The following is an 18,950-nucleotide window of genomic DNA, read 5'->3' as shown; positions in this document are numbered from 1 at the left end:
GCTTACGGTCTGAGCCAAAGTTTCTGAACTTGACAGTAACTTTTTATGAACGCGCTGCAGGTGCCGTATAAGGGAGGATGTTCCTAGGTGGTTGACGTCCCTACCCCTACTTATTTCACCTTTACATATGGTACATATGGCAAGACAGTTGTTGTCCGGATTTGGCGAATCCTCCTCGCCAACTTCCTCCTCAGCGCCAGCTACACCAGTATCCTCATCCTGTTGTACTTCAACAGTGACATCTTCAATTTGCATATCAGCAAGTGGACTGTGGGTGCTCCTTTCAGCACTTGCAGGGGGCGTGCAAATGGTGGAAAGAGCCACCTCTTCCCGTCCAGTGCTGGGAAGGTCAGGCATCGCAACCACCACCACACTTGGACTCTCCTTGGGGATTTGTGATATCTTCTTAGAAAGCACAGTTCTTCGCTGTGCTTTTGCCAGCTTAACTCTTTTGATTTTTTTAGTGGGAGGAGTGCTTCCATCGTCATGTGAAGCTGAACCACTAGTCATGAACATACTAGGGATCGACCTTAGCCGTTCCTTGCCACTCCGTGTCGTAAATGGCATATTGGCAAGTTTACGTTTCTCTTCAGCTGATTTAAATGTCTTTTTCAAGGTCATTTTCCTGAACTTTGCCATTTGGGATTGTATGTGCCCTCTACTATGACATTGGGCAGCGGCCTTGGCAGACGACGTTGATGGCATGTTATCGTCTATGTCATGACTAGTGGCAGCAGCTTCAGCACTAGGAGGAAGTGGTTCTTGATCTTTCTCTATTTTATTTTTATCGGAGAAAGTTTGGTCCTCCATTTATGTTATATCGATTTGATATATACGTGCGGCTAAACACAGAAAATAATTTTTTTTTTGGTTTGGACTGGAGTGTACTTTGTGGGTTACAGCACCCTTTAACGGTCAAGCCAGCCGGCCCTTTACTTATGACACAGGCGCACTCTTGGCACTACTTTGTTGATGCACGTGCGGCTACTGCGCACACAATTCACAAACACAGAAAATAATTTTTTTTTGGTTTGGACTGGAGTGTACTTTGGGGGTTACAGCACCTTTTAACGGTCAAGCCAGCCGGCCCTTTACTTATGACACAGGCGCACGCTTGGCACTACTTTGTTGATGCACGTGCGGCTACTGCGCACACAATTCACAAACACAGAAAATAATTTTTTTTTGGATTGGACTGGAGTGTACTTTCGGGGGTTACAGCACCCTTTAACGGTCAAGCCAGCCGGCCCTTTACTTATGACACAGGCGCACGCTTGGCACTACTTTGTTGATGCACGTGCGGCTACTGCGCACACAATTCACAAACACAGAAAATAATTTTTTTTTAGGTTTGGACTGGAGTGTACTTTCGGGGGTTACAGCACCCTTAACGGTCAAGCCAGCCGGCCCTTTACTTATGACACAGGCGCACGCTTGGCACTACTTTGTTGATGCACGTGCGGCTACTGCGCACACAATTCACAAACACAGAAAATAATTTTTTTTTTGGTTTGGACTGGAGTGTACTTTCGGGGGTTACAGCACCCTTAACGGTCAAGCCAGCCGGCCCTTTACTTATGACACAGGCGCACGTTTGGCACTACTTTGTTGATGCACGTGCGGCTACTGCGCACACAATTCACAAACACAGAAAATAATTTTTTTTTTGGTTTGGACTGGAGTGTACTTTCGGGGGTTACAGCACCCTTAACGGTCAAGCCAGCCGGCCCTTTACTTATGACACAGGCGCACGCTTGGCACTACTTTGTTGATGCACGTGCGGCTACTGCGCACACAATTCACAAACACAGAAAATAATTTTTTTTTTGGTTTGGACTGGAGTGTACTTTCGGGGGTTACAGCACCCTTAACGGTCAAGCCAGCCGGCCCTTTACTTATGACACAGGCGCACGCTTGGCACTACTTTGTTGATGCACGTGCGGCTACTGCGCACACAATTCACAAACACAGAAAATAATTTTTTTTTGGTTTGGACTGGAGTGTACTTTCGGGGGTTACAGCACCCTTTAACGGTCAAGCCAGCCGGCCCTTTACTTATGACACAGGCGCACGCTTGGCACTACTTTGTTGATGCACGTGCGGCTACTGCGCACACAATTCACAAACACAGAAAATATATTATTTTTTTAGCACTTGAGGGGAGCACCCCTGATGGACAGAGCACCCCCTGGACAACACTACAGCACCCCTTTAGGACTGGGACACTGCACAGGACTTTGGAGTGGACACAGCCCCTATGGAGAACTGACTGCACAACACAGTCCAGCCAGCCCCTATGGACTTTGAAGTAGTGGACACAGCCCCTATTAACAACAGCAGCACAGCACAACACAGCCAGCCCCTATGGACTTTGAAGTAGTGGACAACAGCAGCACTACACTACACTACACTACACAGCACTAACTCCCACCCTCCCTCTTCACTGTCCACAGCCGAGTGAGAAAATGGCGCCGACGCGGGTACCTTATATAGGATCCAAAACCCGCGAGACTCGGAAGGCGGGATGATGACGTTTTGCCTCGATGTCAGATCCGAGTCAGGTGGGAAAAGTCGAGCCTGACTCGGATCGGACTCGGATCGGGGGGGCTCGGGGGGGTTCGGATTTCAGAAATCCGAACCCGCTCACCCCTAGTTTATATATATATATATATATATATACACATACACATACATAGTACAAGTCAGTTTGGACTCATTCAATGGTTTTTGTTTATTAAAATTATTTTCGACATAGTAGATTAATACTGAAGACATCAAAACTGTGAAAGAACAGATATGGAATTGTGTTGTAAACAAAAAAAGTGTTAAATAAAAATATGTTTTATATTTTAGATTCCTCAAAGTAGCCCTCAAAGATTTGTTTAACAATTTATTGTTTCCAACATAATTCCATATATGTTCTTTCTAGGGGTGAGCGGGTTCGGATTTCTGAAATCCGAACCCCCCCGAGCCCCCCCGATCCGAGGCCAATCCGAGTCAGGCTCGACTTTTCCCGCCTGACTCGGATCTGAAATCGAGGCAAAACGTCATCATCCCGCCTTCCGGGTCTTGCGGGTTTTGGATCCTATATAAGGTAGCCGCGTCGGTGCCATTTTCTCACTCGGCTGTGGACAGTGAAGAGGGAGGGTGGGAGTTAGGGCTGGCTGGGCTGTGTAGTGTAGTGTAGTGCAGTGTAGTGTTGTGCTGTGCTGTGCAGCGCTGTGCTGCTGTTGTCCATAGGGGCTGTGTCCACTACTTCAAAGTCCATAGGGGCTGGCTGGACTGTGTTGTGCAGTCAGTTGTCAATAGAGGCTGTGTCCACTCCAAAGTCCTGTGCAGTGTCCCAGTCCTAAAGGGGTGCTGTAGTGTTGTCCAGGGGGTGCTCTGTCCAACAGGGGTGCTCCCCCCAAGTGCAAAAAAAATATATATTTTTTCTGTGTTTGTGAATTGTGTGCACTGTGGCTGCACGTGCATCAACAAAGAAGCAGCGCCAAGCGTGCGCCTGTGTCCCATAAGTAAAAAGCCGGCTGGCTTGTCCGTCAAAGGGTGCTGTATCCCCCAAAGGGCACTCCAAACAAAATAAAAATATATATTTTTTTGTGTTTGTGAATTGTGTGCGCAGTAGCCGCACGTGCAGCAACAAAGTAGTGCCAAGCGTGCGCCTGTGTCCCATAAATAAAGGGCCGGCTGGATTGACCGCTAAAGGGTGCTGTAACCCCCAAAGGGCACACCAAACAAAATAAAAAAATATTTTAGCTACCTCGGTGCAACCTTTTGGACATAAAAACACTATTGTGAGGTGTGAGGTGTTCAGAATAGACTGGAAATGAGTGGAAATTAAGGTTATTGAGGTTAATAATTGCATAGGAGCAGATAAACCTACAAATTCTGTGATTTTAGCTGTTTTTATGCTTTTTTTCAAAAAAATACAGATCCAAAACACAAAACCCAGAACCCAAAACACGGAAATTTTTTCCTGGCAGCCCCAGTTGCGGGAGAAAATGAAGAAGGAGCAGTTGATGTGTCACGTTCCGCTTCAGCTGACAGTGTTTTCACCAGCAGGTCTTTGCACCTCTGCTGGCTTGTGTCGGCCGGAAAGAGAGACACCACATAGGCTTTAAACCTAGGATCGAGTACCTTGTCCAAAATATAGTGGTCTGATGTCAACAGATTGACCACCCTGGAATCCTGGCAAAGCGAATGAAGGGCTTCATCCACAGTCCCACATGCCGAGCGGAATCGCTCCGTCTTAGCTCCACCTTCACTTTCTCCAGCTGCTTCTGCAAAAGCCTGATGAGGGGAATGACCTGACTCAAGCTGGCAGTGTCTGAACTGACTTCACGTGTGGCAAGTTCGAAGGGCTGGAGAACCTTGCACAACACGGAAATCATTCTCCACTGCGCTTGAGTCAGGTGCATACCCCCTCCTTTGCCTATGTCATAGGTGGATGTGTAGGCTTGTATGGCCTTTTGCTGCTCCTCCATCCTCTGAAGCATATAGAGAGTTGAGTTCCACCGCGTCACAACCTCTTGCTTCAGGTGATGGCGGGGCAGGTTCAAGAGTGTTTGCTGGCGCTCCAGTCTTCGGCACGCAGTCGCTGAAAGGCGAAAGTGGCCAGAAATTTTTCGGGCCACCCAAAGCGTCTCCTGCACGCCCCTGTCGCTTTTCAGAAAATTCTGTACCACCAAGTTTATTGTGTGAGCAAAACATGGGACGTGCTGGAATTTGCCCAGATGTAATGCCCGCACAATATTGGTGGCATTGTCAGATATCACAAATCCCAAGGAGAGTCTAAGTGGGGTAAGCCACTGGGCGATGATTTCCCTCAGTTTCTCTAAGAGTTTGTCGGCGGTGTGCCTCTTACTGAAACCGGTGATACACAGCGTAGCCTGCCTTGGAATGAGCTGGCGTTTCTGAGATGCTGCTACTGGTGACGCTGCTGCTGTTGCTGCGTAAGGTGATACATCTACCCAGTGGGCTGTCACAGTCATATAGTCCTTAGTCTGCCCTGTTCCACTTGTCCACATGTCCGTGGTTAAGTGGACATTGGGTACAACCGCATTTTTCAGGACACTGAGGACACTTTTTCTGACGGTTCTGTACAGTCTCGGTATCGCCTGCCTAGTGAAGTGGAATCTAGACGGGATTTGGAACCGGGGACACACTACCTCCATCAATTGTCTAAATCCCACTGCACTAATGGCGGATACCGGACACACGTCTAACACCAACATAGCAGTCAAGGCCTCAGTTATACGTTTTGCTTCAGGATGACTGCTGTCGTACTTCATCCTCCTCGCTAAGGACTGTTGGAGGATCAATTGTTTAGTAAAAGTAGTGGTGTTCCTACTTCCTCTCTGGGATGATGAACGACTCCCAGCAGCAGCAACAGCAGCAGCGGCAGCAGGAGGCGTAGCAATGCAGGATCCTCCGGAGAAATCCCGGATAGGAGAGTCAGTCATGCCAGTGACATGGCCTGCAGGACTACTTCCGATCCTGACTAAGGAGGAAATTGACGAGGAAGGAGTTGACGTGTGGTTTGCAGGCGCTTGGATACAACAGGACAACGGGATTTAGGTGTCCCTGGACTGCTTACGGTCTTAGACAAAGTTTCTGAACTTGACAGTAACTTATTATGAACACGCTGCAGGTGCCGTATAAGGGAGGATGTTCCTAGGTGGTTAACGTCCCTACCCCTACTTATTCCACCTTCACATATGGTACATATGGCAAGACAGTTGTTGTCCGGATTTGGATAGAAATATTGCCAGACCAAAGAGGTGGAATGTTTGGTCTTCTGCCCAGGCATGACCGTGATGGGCTTTTTCATCCCACGGACAACAACTGTCTCCCCCGGAGCCTGATTTAAACAAACCACATCACCATCAGAATCCTCCTCGCCAACTTCCTCCTCAGCGCCAGCTACACCAGTATCCTTATCCAGTTGTACTTCAACAGTGACATCTTCAATTTGCATATCAGCAAGTGGACTGTGGGTGCTCCTTTCAGCACTTGCAGGGGGCGTGCAAATGGTGGAAAGAGCCACCTCTTCCCGTCCAGTGCTGGGAAGGTCAGGCATCGCAACCACCACCACACATGGACTCTCCTTGGGGATTTGTGATATCTTCTTAGAAAGCACAGTTCTTCGCTGTGCTTTTGCCAGCTTAACTCTTTTGATTTTTTTAGTGGGAGGAGGGCTTCCATCGTCATGTGAAGCTGAACCACTAGTCATGAACATACTAGGGATCGACCTTAGCCGTTCCTTGCCACTCCGTGTCGTAAATGGCATATTGGCAAGTTTACGTTTCTCTTCAGATGATTTAAATGTTTTTTTCAAGGTCATTTTCCTGAACTTTGTCATTTGGGATTGTATGTGCCCTCTACTATGACATTGGGCATCGGCCTTGGCAGACGACGTTGATGGCATGTTATCGTCTATGTCATGACTAGTGGCAGCAGCTTCAGCATTAGGAGGAAGTGGTTCTTGATCTTTCTCTATTTTATTTTTATCTGAGAAAGTTTGGTCCTCCATTTATGTTATATCGATTTGATATATACGTGCGGCTAAACACAGAAAATATTTTTTTATTTTTGCTGGAGAGTAATGCACTTTGTGGGTTACACCAACCTTTAAGAAATGAGCCAGCCGGCTCTTTACTTATGGGACACAGGCGCACGCTTGGCGCTACTCCTTTGTTGATGCACGTACGGCTACTGCGCACACAATTCACAAACAAAGAAAAAATTTTGTTATTTGGTTTGGTTTGGAGTGTACTTTGGGGGTTACAGCACCTTTAACGGTCAAGCAAGCCGGCCCTTTACTTATGACACAGGAGCACGCTTGGCACTACTTTGTTGATGCACATGCGGCTACTGCGCACACAATTCACAAACACAGAAAATATTTTTTTTTTGGTTTGGACTGGAGTGTACTTGGGGGTTTACAGCACCCTTTAACGGTCAAGCCAGCCGGCCCTTTACTTATGACACAGGAGCACGCTTGGCACTTCTTTGTTGATGCACGTGCGGCTACTGCGCACACAATTCACAAACACAGAAAATATTTTTTTTTTGGTTTGGACTGGAGTGTACTTTGGGGTTTACAGCACCCTTTAACGGTCAAGCCAGCCGGCCCTTTACTTATGACACAGGCGCACGCTTGGCACTACTTTGTTGATGCACGTGCGGATTCTGCACACACAATTCACAAACACAGAAAAAATATTTTGTTATTTGGTTTGGAGTGTACTTTGGAGGTTACAGCACCCTTTAACGGTCAAGCCAGCCGCCCTATACTTATGACACAGGAGCACGCTTGGCACTACTTTGTTGATGCACGTGCGGCTACTGCGTACACAATTCACAAACACAGAAAATATTTTGTTATTTGGTTTGGAGTGTACTTTGGGGGTTACAGCACCCTTTAACGGTCAAGCCAGCCGGCCCATTACTTATGACACAGGCGAACGCTTGGCACTACTTTGTTGATGCACGTGCGGCTACTGCGCACACAATTCACAAACACAGAAAAACTATTTTGTTATTTGGTTTGGATTGTACTTTGGGGGTTACAGCACCCTTTAACGGTCAAGCCAGCCGGCCCTATACTTATGACACAGGCGCACGCTTGGCACTACTTTGTTGATGCACGTGCGGCTACTGCGCACACAATTCACAAACACAGAAAATATTTTGTTATTTGGTTTGGAGTGTACTTTGGGGGTTACAGCACCCTTTAACGGTCAAGCCAGCCGGCCCTTTACTTATGACACAGGCGCACGCTTGGCACTACTTTGTTGATGCACGTGCGGCTACTGCGCACACAATTCACAAACACAGAAAATATATATTTTGTTGTTTGGACTGGAGTGTACTTTGGGGGTTACAGCACCCTTTAACGGTCAAGCCAGCAGGACCTTTACTTATTACACAGGCGCACGCTTGGCACTACTTTGTTGATGCACGTGCGGCTACTGCACACACAATTCATAAACACAGAAAAAATATTATTTTTTTAGCACTTGGGGGGAGCACCCCTGATGGACAGAGCACCTCCTGGACAACACTACAGCACCCCTTTAGGACTGGGACACTGCACAGGACTTTGGAGTGGACACAGCCCCTATGGAGAACTGACTGCACAACACAGTCCAGCCAGCCCCTATGGACTTTGAAGTAGTGGACACAGCCCCTGTGGACAACAGCAGCACAGCGCAGCACAACTATTTAGGGGTGAGCGGGTTCGGATTTCTGAAATCCGAACCCCCCGAGCCCCCCCGATCCGAGGCAGATCTGAGTCAGGCTCGACTTTTCCCGCCTGACTCGGATCTGAAATCGAGGCAAAACGTCATCATCCCGCCTTCCGTGTCTCGCGTGTTTTGGATCCTATATAAGGTACCCGCGTCGGTGCCATTTCCTCACTCGGCTGTGGACAGTGAAGAGGGAGGGTGGGAGTTAGGGCTGGCTGGGCTGTGTAGTGTAGTGTAGTGCAGAGTAGTGTTGTGCTGTGCTGTGCTGTGCTGCGCTGTGCTGCTGTTGTCCATAGGGGCTGTGTCCACTACTTCAAAGTCCATAGGGGCTGGCTGTGTTGTGCTGTGCTGTGCTGCTGTTGTTAATAGGGGCTGTGTCCACTACTTCAAAGTCCATAGGGGCTGGCTGGACTGTGTTGTGCAGTCAGTTCTCCATAGGGGCTGTGTCCACTCCAAAGTCCTGTGCAGTGTCCCAGTCCTAAAGGGGTGCTGTAGTGTTGTCCAGGGGGTGCTCTGTCCATCAGAAGTGCTCCCCCCAAGTGCTAAAAAAATACTATTTTTTCTGTGTTTGTGAATTGTGTGCGCAGTAGCCGCACGTGCATCAACAAAGTAGTGCCAAGCGTGCGCCTGTCTCATAAGTAAAGGGCCGGCTGGCTTGACCGTTAAAGGGTGCTGTAACCCCCACGGTACACTCCAAACCAAATAAAAAAATATTTTCTGTGTTTGTGAATTGTGTGCGCAGTAGCCGCACGTGCATCAACAAAGTAGTGCCATGCGTGAGTCTGTGTCATAAGTAAAGGGCCGGCTGGCTTGACCGTTAAAGGGTGCTGTAAACCCCAAAGTACACTCCAGTCCAAACCAAAAAAAATAATATTTTCTGTGTTAGTGAATTGTGTGCGCAGTAGCCGCACGTGCATCAACAAAGTAATGCCAAGCGTGCGCCTGTGTCATAAGTAAAGGGCCGGATGGCTTGACCGTTAAAGGGTGCTGTAACCCCCAAAGTACACTCCAAACCAAATAACAAAATATTTTTTCTGTGTTTGTGAATTGTGTGCGCAGTAGCTGCACCTGCAGCAACAAAGTAGTGCCAAGCGTGCGCCTGTGTCATAAGTAAAGGGCAGGCTGGCTTGACCGTTAAAGGGTGCTGTAACCCCCAAAGTACACTCCAAACCAAATAACAAAATATTTTCTGTGTTTCTGAATTATGTGCACAGTAGCCGCACGTGCATCAAAAAAGTAGTGCCAAGAGTGCGCCTGTGTCATAAGTAAAGGGCCGGCTGGCTTGACCGTTAAAGGGTGCTGTAACCCCCAAAGTACACTCCAAACCAAATAACAAAATATTTTTTCTGTGTTTGTGAATTGTGTGCGCAGTAGCCGCACGTGCATCAACAAAGTAGTGCCAAGCGTGCGCCTGTGTCATAAGTAAAGGGCCAGCTGGCTTGACCGTTAAAGGGTGCTGTAACCCCCAAAGTACACTCCAAACCAAATAACAAAATATTTTTTCTGTGTTTGTGAATTGTGTGCGCAGTAGCCGCACGTGCATCAACAAAGTAGTGCCAAGCGTTCGCCTGTGTCATAAGTAAAGGGCCGGCTGGCTTGACCGTTAAAGGGTGCTGTAACCCCCAAAGTACACTCCAAACCAAATAACAAAATATTTTCTGTGTTTGTGAATTGTGTGCGCAGTAGCCGCACGTGCATCAACAAAGTAGTGCCAAGCGTGCGCCTGTGTCATAAGAAAAGGGCCGGCTGGCTTGACCGTTAAAGGGTGCTGTAAACCCCAAAGTACACTCCAGTGCAAACCAAAAAAAAAATATTTTCTGTGTTTATGAATTGTGTGAGCAGTAGCCGCACGTGCATCAACAAAGTAGTGCCAAGCGTGCGCCTGTGTCATAAGTAAAGGGCCGGCAGGCTTGACCATTAAAGGGTGCTGTAAACCCCAAAGTACACTCCAAAGCAAATAACAAAATATTTTCTGTGTTTGTGAATTGTGTGCTCAGTAGCCGCACGTGCATCAACAAAGTAGTGCCAAGAGTGCGCCTGTGTCATAAGTAAAGGGCCGGCTGGCTTGACCGTTAAAGGGTGCTGCAACCCCCAAAGTACACTCCAAACCAAATAACAAAATATTTTCTGTATTTGTGAATTGTGTGCGCAGTAGCCGCACGTGCATCAACAAAGGAGCAGCGCCAAGCGTGCGCCTGTGTCCCATAAGTAAAGAGCCGGCTGGCTCATTTCTTAAAGGGTGGTGTAACCCACAAAGTGCACTACTCTCCAGCAAAAATAAAAAAATATTTTCTGTGTTTAGCCGCACGTATATATCAAATCGATATAACATTAAAGGAGGAGCAAACTTTCTCCGATAGAAATAAAATAGAGATCAAGAACCACTTCCTCCTAATGCTGAAGCTGCTGCCACTAGTCATGACATAGACGATAACATGCCATCAACGTCGTCTGCCAAGGCCGATGCCCAATGTCATAGTAGAGGGCACATACAATCCCAAATGACAAAGTTCAGGAAAATGACCTTGAAAAAAACATTTAAATCATCTGAAGAGAAACGTAAACTTGCCAATATGCCATTTACGACACGGAGTGGCAAGGAACGGCTAAGGTCGATCCCTATGTTCATGACTAGTTGTTCAGCTTCACATGACGATGGAAGCCCTCCTCCCACTAAAAAAATCAAAAGAGTTAAGCTGGCAAAAGCACAGCGAAGAACTGTGCTTTCTAAGAAGATATCACAAATCCCCAAGGAGAGTCCAAGTGTGGTGGTGGTTGCGATGCCTGACCTTCCCAGCACTGGACGGGAAGAGGTGGCTCTTTCCACCATTTGCACGCCCCCTGCAAGTGCTGAAAGGAGCACCCACAGTCCACTTGCTGATATGCAAATTGAAGATGTCACTGTTGAAGTACAACAGGATGAGGATACTGGTGTAGCTGGCGCTGAGGAGGAAGTTGGCGAGGAGGATTCTGATGGTGATGTGGTTTGTTTAAATCAGGCTCCGGGGGAGACAGTTGTTGTCCGTGGGATGAAAAAGCCCATCACGGTCATGCCTGGGCAGAAGACCAAACATTCCACCTCTTTGATCTGGCAATATTTCTATCCAAATCCGGACAACAACTGTCTTGCCATATGTACCATATGTAAAGGTGGAATAAGTAGGGGTAGGGACGTTAACCACCTAGGAACATCCTCCCTTATACGGCACCTGCAGCGTGTTCATAATAAGTTATTGTCAAGTTCAGAAACTTTGGCTAAGACCGTAAGCAGTCCAGGGACACCTAAATCCCGTTGTCCTGTTGTATCCAAGCGCCTGCAAACCACACCGTCAACTCCCTCCTCGTCAATTTCCTCCTTAGTCAGGATCGGAAGTAGTCCTGCAGGCCATGTCACTGGCATGACTGACTCTCCTATCCGGGATTCCTCCGGAGGATCCTGCATTGCTACGCCTCCTGCTGCCGCTGCTGCTGTTGCTGCTGCTGGGAGTCGTTCATCATCCCAGAGAGGAATTAGGAACACCAGTACTTTTACTAAACAATTGACCCTCCAACAGTCCTTAGCGAGGAGGATGAAGTACGACAGCAGTCATCCTGAAGCAAAACGTATAACTGAGGCCTTGACTGCTATGTTGGTGTTAGACGTGTGTCCGGTATCCGCCATTAGTGCAGTGGGATTTAGACAATTGATGGAGGTAGTGTGTCCCCGGTTCCAAATCCCATCTAGATTCCACTTCACTAGGCAGGCGATACCGAGACTGTACAGAAACGTTAGAAAAAGTGTCCTCAGTGTCCTGAAAAATGCGGTTGTACCCAATGTCCACTTAACCACGGACATGTGGACAAGTGGAACAGGGCAGACTAAGGACTATATGACTGTGACAGCCCACTGGGTAGATGTATCACCTTACGCAGCAACAGCAGCAGCGTCGTCACCAGTAGCAGCATCTCAGAAATGCCAGCTCGTTCCAAGGCAGGCTACGCTGTGTATCACCGGTTTCAGTAAGAGGCACACCGCCGACAACCTCTTAGAGAAACTGAGGGAAATCATCGCCCAGTGGCTTACCCCACTTAGACTCTCCTGGGGATTTGTGATATCTGACAACGCCACCAATATTGTGCGGGCATTACATCTGGGCAAATTCCAGCACGTCCCATGTTTTGCTCACACAATAAACTTGGTGATGCAGAATTTTCTGAAAAGAGACAGGGGCATGCAGGAGACGCTTTGGGTGGCCCGAAAAATTTATGGCCACTTTCGCCATTCAGCGACTGTGTGCCGAAGACTGGAGCGCCAGCAAACACTCTTGAACCTGCCCCGCCATCACCTGAAGCAAGAGGTTGTGACGCGGTAGAACTCAACCCTCTATATGCTTCAGAGGATGGAGGAGCAGCAAAAGGCCATACAAGCCTATACATCCACCTATGACATAGGCAAAGGAGGGGGTATGCACCTGACTCAAGCGCAGTGGAGAATGATTTCCGTGTTGTGCAAGGTTCTCCAGCCCTTCGAACTTGCCACGCGTGAAGTCAGTTCAGACACTGCCAGCTTGAGTCAGGTCATTCCCCTCATCAGGCTTTTGCAGAAGCAGCTGGAGAAAGTGAAGGAGGAGCTAAGACGGAGCGATTCCGCTTGGCATGTGGGACTTGTGGATGAAGCCCTTCATTCGCTTTGCCAGGATTCCAGGGTGGTCAATCTGTTGAAATCAGACCACTACATTTTGGCCACCGTGCTCAATCCTAGGTTTAAAGCCTATGTGGTGTCTCTCTTTCCGGCCGACACAAGCCTGCAGAGGTGCAAAGACCTGCTGGTGAACACACTGTCAGCTGAAGCGGAACGTGACTCGTCAACAGCTCCTTCTTCATTTTCTCCCGCAACTGGGGCTGCCAGGAAAAAACTTAGGTATCCTAAGCAACCCGCTGGCGGTGATGCAGGGCAGGCAGGACCAAGTTTGGACATCTGGTCCGGACTGAAGGACCTGGCAACAATTTCTGACATGTCTACTGTCACTGCATATGATACTGTCACAATTGACAGAATGGTGGAGGATTACATCGGTGACAGCATCCAAGTAGGCATGTCAGACAGTCTGTACCTGTACTGGCAGGAAAAAGAGGCAATTTGGAGGCCCCTGTACAAACTGGCTCTATTTTACCTGAGTTGCCCCCCCTCCAGTGTGTACTCCGAAAGAGTGTTTAGTGCAGCCGGGAACCTTGTCAGCGAAAGGCGTAGGAGGTTGCTTCCACAGAATGTGGAGAAGATGATGTTCATCGAAATGAATTATCAGCTCTTCCAGGGAGACCAGCCTCCAGAACGAACAGAGGGACCTGTGGTGGTGGATTCCAGTGGGGACGAGTTAATACTCTGTGAGGATGAGGATGTACACAACACTGAAGAGGGTGAGGAATCGGTGGATGAGGAGGATGAGGACGTCATCTTGCCTCCGTAGAGCCAGTTTGTGCAGGGACAGATTAATTGCCAGCTTGTTTTGTGGGGGCCCAAACGAACCAATCATTTCAGCCACAGTTGTGTGGCAGACCCTGGCACTGAAATGATTGCTCTGTTAAAGTGTGCATGTCCTGTTTATACAACATAAGGGTGGGTGGGAGGGCCCAAGGACAATTCCATCTTGGTGGGTGGGAGGGCCCAAGGACAATTCCATCTTGCATCTCTTTTTTTTCTTTGCATTATGTACAGTTTGGGGCCTAGTTTTTCAAACTGCCATCCTGTCTGCCACTGCAGTATCACTCCTAGATGGGTCACGTGTTTGTGCCGCCCACTCGTGTCGCTTAGCATAGTCATCCAGCTACCTCGGTGCAACCTTTTGGACATAAAAACACTATTGTGAGGTGTGAGGTGTTCAGAATAGACTGGAGATTAGTGGAAATTAAGGTTATTGAGGTTAATAATAGCATAGGAGCAGAAAAACCAACACATTCTGTGATTTTAGCTGTTTTTATGCTGTTTAAAAAAAAAATACAGATCCAAAACACAAAACCCAGAACCCAAAACACGGAAGGGTGGTTTTGGCAAAACTAGGGATGAGCGGGTTCGGTTCCCTGAGAACCGAACCCACCCGAACTTCGGGGATCCGGGGCGATCCGAGCCCAAGCTCGGATCTCCCTGTCTGCCCCGGATCCCTCTCCCGAGGCAAAACCTCGAGATCTGCTGTCGGACCTCGAGGTTTTGCCTCGAGCGGCCATTTAAAAAAAAATGCCTTTGCCTTTAATGGGCAAAGTGCTGATTGGCTGACAGAGCCGTCTGTCACGGCTCTCAGCCAATCAGCATTATGGTGCTCATTTGCATGTAGCACGGACTCGTGAGATCCGTGCTACATGCATCTGTGTGATTGACAGTGACACAGAGCACAGATGGGTCAGTGAGACCCGTCTGTGCTGCTGTGTATTTCAATGACACAGATGCACGCACGGACCAGGAGATCCGTGCTACTTGCATCTGTGTCATTGACACAGAGCACTAACGGGTCCGTGAGACCCGTCTGTGCTGCTGTGGTAAATAAAAAAAAAAAAACCTGTGTAAAAAAAGAAAAAAATGGCGTGCCCCCCCCCCCCCAAAAAGAGCAACCAGCCCCGGGCATTAGTGACCCAGTGCTGGGTGTGCTTAAATACAGGGGACAAACGACATAGGGGTCCCCTGTACTTAAACACAACCAGCACCGGGCTAGTCAGAACCAGAGCTGGTTGCCAAAATACGGGGGACAAACGACGTAGGGGTCCCCCGTATTCTGCGCAACCAGCTCTGGGCTCTGATCCGGTCCTGGTTCTGGAAATACAGGGGAAAAAAATGAGTAGGGTTCCCCTGTATGTTCCAGAACCAGCACTGGACTTTTTCTAGCGGGGGGCTGATGCCACAGCCAGGGGAGCCCTTTCACCGGGCCCCCCAGCCGCAGCATCAGCCCTGACCGCTAGTCAGCCCAGGCCGGGGATCCCTGGAGAGCTGGGGACCCCCCCAATAAAGGGGTCACCCTCTCCAGGGCACCCCAGGCCCAGGCTGATAGCCCGGGGCTATCCCCGCCACCCCTGGTGGCGGTGGGTGGCGGGTTGATTGTGTGGTGTGGTGTAAATAAAGAATATCAAACATTGTCTTTACAAGTAGAACTGCAAGTCCCAGCAAGCTTGCCCCGCATGCTGGTACTTGGAGAACCACAAGTACCAGCATGCAGGGCATTAAGGGCCCACTAGTACCTGTAGTTCACCTGTAAAAAAATGTTTAAAAAAAACACAGGACACACACACCGTGACAGTATAAGTTTATTAAACATACATACACACACACACACACACACACACATGTACACATACTCACCTATGTAACCTGTAGCATCGGTCCACTTGTCCGGTAAAGTATCCCTAGGGGACCTGTGAAAAAAAACATACTCACCATCTCCTATGCGAGGTTCTGTCCTCTTCGTTCCAAAGTAGGCATCCCCGGACTTGGCAAAAAAAAAAAACGAAAACGCGATCCACGAACTTAGTACCGTTCTATAGAACGGTACTTCCCGAATGAGAGCTTAGCGGCGGGGTATCACCATGGAAACCCCGCTGCTAAGCGTTCATTGGCTGAGAGAGGCCATCTCCCGTCTCTCTCAGCCAATTAACGGCTCCCTCCATTGTAGTCAATGCTGGGAGCCGCAAGGTTATTAAAGTTTACCCTGCGGTTCCCACCATTGACTACAATGGAGGGAGCCGTTCATTGGCTGAGAGACGGGAGATGACCTCTCTCAGCCAATGAACGCTTAGCAGCGGGGTTTCCATGGTGATACCCCGCCGCTAAGCTCTCATTCGGGAAGTACCGTTCTATAGAACGGTACTAAGTTCGTGGATCGCGTTTTCGTTTTTTTTTTTGCCAAGTCCGGGGATGCCTACTTTGGAACGAAGAGGACAGAACCTCGCATAGGAGATGGTGAGTATGTTTTTTTTTTCACAGGTCCCCTAGGGATACTTTACCGGACAAGTGGACCGATGCTACAGGTTACATAGGTGAGTATGTGTACATGTGTGTGTGTGTATGTATGTTTAATAAACTTATACTGTCACGGTGTGTGTGTCCTGTGTTTTTTTAAACATTTTTTTTACAGGTGAACTACAGGTACTAGTGGGCCCTTAATGCCCTGCATGCTGGTACTTGTGGTTCTCCAAGTACCAGCATGCGGGGCAGGCTAGCTGGGACTTGCAGTTCTACTTGTAAAGACAATGTTTGATATTCTTTATTTACACCACACCACACAATCAACCCGCCACCCACCGCCACCAGGGGTGGCGGGGATAGCCCCGGGCTATCAGCCTGGGCCTGGGGTGCCCTGGAGAGGGTGACCCCTTTATTGGGGGGGTCCCCAGCTCTCCAGGGATCCCCGGCCTGGGCTGACTAGCGGTCAGGGTTGATGCTGCGGCTGGGGGGCCCGGTGAAAGGGCTCCCCTGGCTGTGGCATCAGCCCCCCGCTAGAAAAAGTCCAGTGCTGGTTCTGGAACATACAGGGGAACCCTACTCATTTTTTGTCCCCTATATTTCCAGAACCAGGACCGGATCAGAGCCCAGAGCTGGTTGCGCAGAATACAGGGGACCCCTACGTCGTTTGTCCCCCGTATTTTGGCAACCAGCGCTGGTTCTGACTAGCCCGGTGCTGGTTGTGCTTAAGTACAGGGGACCCCTACGTCGTTTGTCCCCTGTATTTAAGCACACCCAGCACTGGGTTACTAATGCCCGGGGCTGGTTGCTCTTTTTTGGGGGGGTGCACGCCATTTTTTTCTTTTTTTACACAGGTTTTTTTTTTTTTTTTTTACCACAGCAGCACAGACGGGTCTCACGGACCTGTCATTGCTCTGTGCCAATCACACAGATGCATGTAGCACGGATCTCCCGGGTTCGTGCTACATGCAAATGGGCACCATAACGCTGATTGGCTTCCTGTCTGCCACTGCAGTGCCACTCCTAGATGGGCCACGTGTTTGTGCCGCCCCCTTGTGTCGCTTAGCATAGTCATCCAGCTTCCTCGGTACAACCTTTTGGCCTAAAAACAATATTGTGAGGTGTGAGGTGTTCAGAATAGAGTGGAAATGAGTGGAAATTAATGTTATTGGGGTTATTAATAGCGTAGGAACAAAAAAAGGCCCATTTATGTGATTTTAGCGTTTTTTTTTTATTTTTTAAGAAAAAATCCAGATCCAAAACACAAAACCCAGAACCCAAAACACGGAAGGGTGGTTTTGGCAAAACCAATCCAGATCCAAAACACGAAGAAAGATCCAGATCCAAAACCAAAACACAAAACACGAAAAGTGTCCGGTGCACACCCCTAGGCAAAACCAATCCAGATCCAAAACACGAAGAAAGATCCAGATCCAAAACCAAAACACAAAACACGAAAAGTGGCCGGTGCACACCCCTACCCCTAATATATATATTAGGGATGTGCGCCAACCCCCGTGTTTTGGTTTTGGACCTGTATCTTCTTCAAGGTTTTGGATCTGGATTTGGTCTTGCAAACCCACCCTTAAGTGTTTTGTTTTTGGATCTGGATTTTTTTTTTTTTTAAAATAGATAAAAATCTTTAAAAATAGCTAAAATCTTGTAATTTATGCAATCCAAAACCCAAAATTTATATTTTAGATTCCTCAAAGTAGGCCTCAAAGATTTGTTTAACACTATTTTGTTTACAACATAATTCCATATGTGTTCTTTCATAGTTTGATGTCTGCAGTATTATTCTACTATGTTGAAAATAATTAAAATAAACAAAAACCATTGAATGAGAAGGTGTGTCCAAACTTTTGACTGGTGCTATATATATATATATATATACACACCAAATCGGCGGCACTCCGGTATAAATAAAGCAAATAAGCAGGATATAATTCCAACGTTTCGATGCTTTATTGCATCTTTGTCAAGGTACAAAATGTATGATAAACAGCACACTTACATATACCCCTCACCACACCACGTGTGTCGCCACGGCTTCCGGGTCCGGCTAAGGAGCGCCCACTTGTGACGTCATCAGCACGACCCCCGTTGCCCGGCAACAATACTAAAAACAAAATGAACATAGCAGCAAATCACAAAGAGGAATAAACAAATGTAATCCCCAAATCGTATAGGCATATTATTCACAGATGCCCCCCAAAAAGAAAAAAAAAAAAAAACCAACAAATTAAACTAATAATAAATACACTAAACTTTTTCCATAATAGCCTCACAAAACGATCAAAATACATTCAATTGCCAAATAGGTGCAAAATACAGCAGGGAAAAAGACTAACTGCCTAATTTACAAAAAGCAATGTAATCCTAGATTTTCATTCAATCCTTTTGGTTGCAATGTGCCAAGTCTATAAATCCAGCGTGCCTCACACTGGAGCAATTTACGCGATCGATTACCACCACGAATAGATAGTGGAATGTGGTCTATAATAATATACCTAAGAACTGATAAATTATGACCCACCTCCACAAAATGCCGTGCCACCGGTTGGTCACTGGTGCCAGTTGAAAGGGCAGCCCTAATGGCCGACCGGTGTAGGGCCATTCGCTCCCTAAGGGTCCGATCAGTTTTGCCCACATAGTTAAGACCGCATGGACAGGTGATCATATACACCACAAACTTAGTGGTGCAGCCCACCCGGTGACGGATAGAATACCTTTTACCACTATGTGGGTGAAAAAAACTGTCACCAGTACTTAAATAT

The sequence above is a fragment of the Taudactylus pleione genome, unplaced genomic scaffold (genome assembly GCF_031769625.1).
Source record: "Taudactylus pleione unplaced genomic scaffold, aTauple2 ptg000935l, whole genome shotgun sequence".
Classification (NCBI taxonomy): domain Eukaryota; kingdom Metazoa; phylum Chordata; class Amphibia; order Anura; family Myobatrachidae; genus Taudactylus; species Taudactylus pleione.
This window is presented reverse-complemented; position numbering follows the sequence as displayed.